We start from the raw sequence: 2824 nt of genomic DNA on the forward strand, positions 1-2824 counted from the left end.
GGGGAAGGCAGGTACCTCTGTTAGGGCCCCTGGCTGGTGGGTGAGGCTGCTTTTTCATAAGGAACCACCAGGGGGTGGCAATGGTCAGCCAGCCGCAAGCCGGGGCCTCAGCCGGGGCCCTGACACCTGAAGTCACTTCCATCAGGTCCAGACACTGCCAGGCTCTGCCCTTCAAGAAGGGCAAACGGACAAGTCATAGCTCTTTGCCGGCTTCCAGGCCTAGCAGTTTGCCTGCCCCCAACCTGAGGCTACCTCCTTCCTGTGGGGTGTTCTTAAAAGCCCAAGAAAACCTCACTGGCACAATCAACCAGGCTGGCCACAGGTTCATCCTTTCATTCATGAAGTATTTGTCGAGCATCTTCTATGAGCCAAATGCAGTTCCTGTACTGGGGGTACAGCAGTCAACAAGACAGACAAAAATTTCTGCCTTGATGGAGTTTGTGTGCTAGTGGGGGAGATAATCAACACCATGAGTATGTAAAATGTAGAGCATATCAGTTGTGATAAGGGCTTAAATATGGTGATGAACCATCCTGGACTTTCCTAATTTTACAACCCGAAGTCTCAAGTCCCAGGAAACCCTGCAGTTCCAGGCAATTGAGGATGGTCACCCTAGTGGAAGGCAAAAAAGCAAGAAGGGGAATGAGGGAGAATGGGATGTGTGTGAGTGTATATGTTTAAAAGGAAAATCAAAGAAGCCTCACTGAGAGTCTGATGTTTGAAAACATCCATGAGGAAGGAAGGGAGCTATGCAGACATCTGGGGGAAGAGCATTCCACGTGGCGGGAACAGCCAGTGCAAAGGTCCTGTGGTGGGAGCCTGCCTAGTGTCTGCAAAGAACAGTGAGGGGGTGAATGTGGCTGGATCAGAGGAGACAGGAAGCTGATCACAGGAGATGTTGATCATCACTAAATTAAGGTTAGGGGTCGGGGGAGGCAGGTGAGAGGCCTTCAGAGGGCTGAGGGAGAGCAGGAGCCGTTGGAGGGGTCGGCTTCCTTTTAACAAACGCTCCTGCTACTTGTTGAGATGCAGAGACTGAAAGGCGGGAGGGTGGAAGCAGTTTATAGGCAATTGCACCAATCCAAGTGGGAGAGCGGGTGGCTTACATCAGGGTTGGAGCCCTGAAGGGGGTGGGAAGGGACAGCACTCTGGCTGGATTTTGAAGGTAGATGGAGGAGATTCCCCTACAGAGAGAACGTGGTGGGAGAGGAGGAGCCAGTGGTGACCTGGGGCCTCTGACCCAGGAGCATGGGGGACAGAGCTGCCACTGACCGAGAGGAGAGGCTGGAAGGGCAGGTCGGGAGCAGCAGCACATCGGGAGCTCTGCCGTGACTGAGTCAGAGCTGAGCTGCCCCTCACAGGTCGGTCACATAGTCGGTCACAGCCCGCAGTGCGGTGCCTGAGCTCCGGGGCCAGGTCTGAGCTGGGAAGCCAACGAGGGAGCTGTCATCCCAGAGATGGGGTTTAAAGTGTGTGTGAGACAGAAGGAAGAGGTCCATGGACCAAGCCCTGTGCACCCCTACATTTTAAATGTGCATGCGCAAAAATTCTAACTACACACACCCTGACATTCTAACTACATGCACCCCAAAATTCTAGCTACTTGCACCCCAACAACATTCTAGCCCTGCTGTCACCATTCGGAGAATTCACTGCAGCGAGATAGGCCTGTGTGAGAAAACATGAGCACGTTGTTACACTAGCCCCTAAGCTGGAAACTGCACGAATCTCCACCCAAAGGAGACTCATTAAGTGGACTTACACCCAGGCAGAGGGAGGCCCTAGGAACCTCGGCCGCACCCACTCACAGAGAGCTGCGTGGCTGTTCAAGGGTCTTCGTGTGCTGGCGTGGGAAGGTGAGGAGTAACCGCAGAAGGAGCTGATCATTTCAAACACTCACTGTGTCGAGCCCTGTAATGAGGCCTTGGTGGAGATTATTTCATTTAATTCCTCATAGCATTAGAAACACACACTTTGTTCGGATCCTCAATGTACAGGTGAGGAAACTGAGGCGTTGATGGCTGAGGAATTTGCCTGCGGTCATGTAACACGGGAAGAGGCAGTGTCCCCGAACCCCAGGGCTGTGGAGTTTCTCTGCAGGAACTCCACAGCGCACTGCTGGAGTGGTGGTTTTGCTTTCTCCTCTGGGGTATTTGAGTTTTTCCCAATATCTCACATTCAATAATCACAGGAACAAAAGTGCCTTCCCCGCACTAGGGGGAGAATAAAGGGAGAATAAAGGAAGAGGCACCTGCCCTGCCCAGGAGGCCTCACCTGCCACCAGTTGGGGTCAGTAAAGCATCAGTGCTAGAGCCAGAGGCTGTGGGGCCGCGGGGAAGCACCCAGTGGGAGCAGGGTTGCTTGTTATTCCACCACTGAGTGCGGAACGGAGATGGGAAAACGAGAAGTGACCAGGAGTAGAGAAGAGCTGGACCTGGCAGTACCCCAGGTCTCCCTGGAGAGGAGAGCTGTGGACACTGAAAGGGTGCCATCCTCAAGGCCCTTCTCCCGGGAGGTGAAAGGGGCTTGTGTGACCTGGGGGAGCCCCAACCTTCCCTGGCAGCATCTCACCCTGGATTCACGCCCCGAGAGACACTGTGCATCCCAGGCTCAGGCTGCATCAGGCAGCAAAGACTCGAAGGCCTTCAAGTTTACTACTCAAAAGTTTTTATTTCTAAAAGCCTGGAGGCTCCCCAACAGTCTGGTGGCTGCCCCTGAAGGGAGAGCGGGGGGTGGGGGTGAGGAAGGCTGGCATTCCTCACCCCAACATTCTAACTACACTCACCCTGACATTCTAGCTACATGCACCCCAACATTCTAGCCA

Source organism: Desmodus rotundus, chromosome 11 (genome assembly GCF_022682495.2).
Source record: "Desmodus rotundus isolate HL8 chromosome 11, HLdesRot8A.1, whole genome shotgun sequence".
In the NCBI taxonomy this organism is placed as follows: domain Eukaryota; kingdom Metazoa; phylum Chordata; class Mammalia; order Chiroptera; family Phyllostomidae; genus Desmodus; species Desmodus rotundus.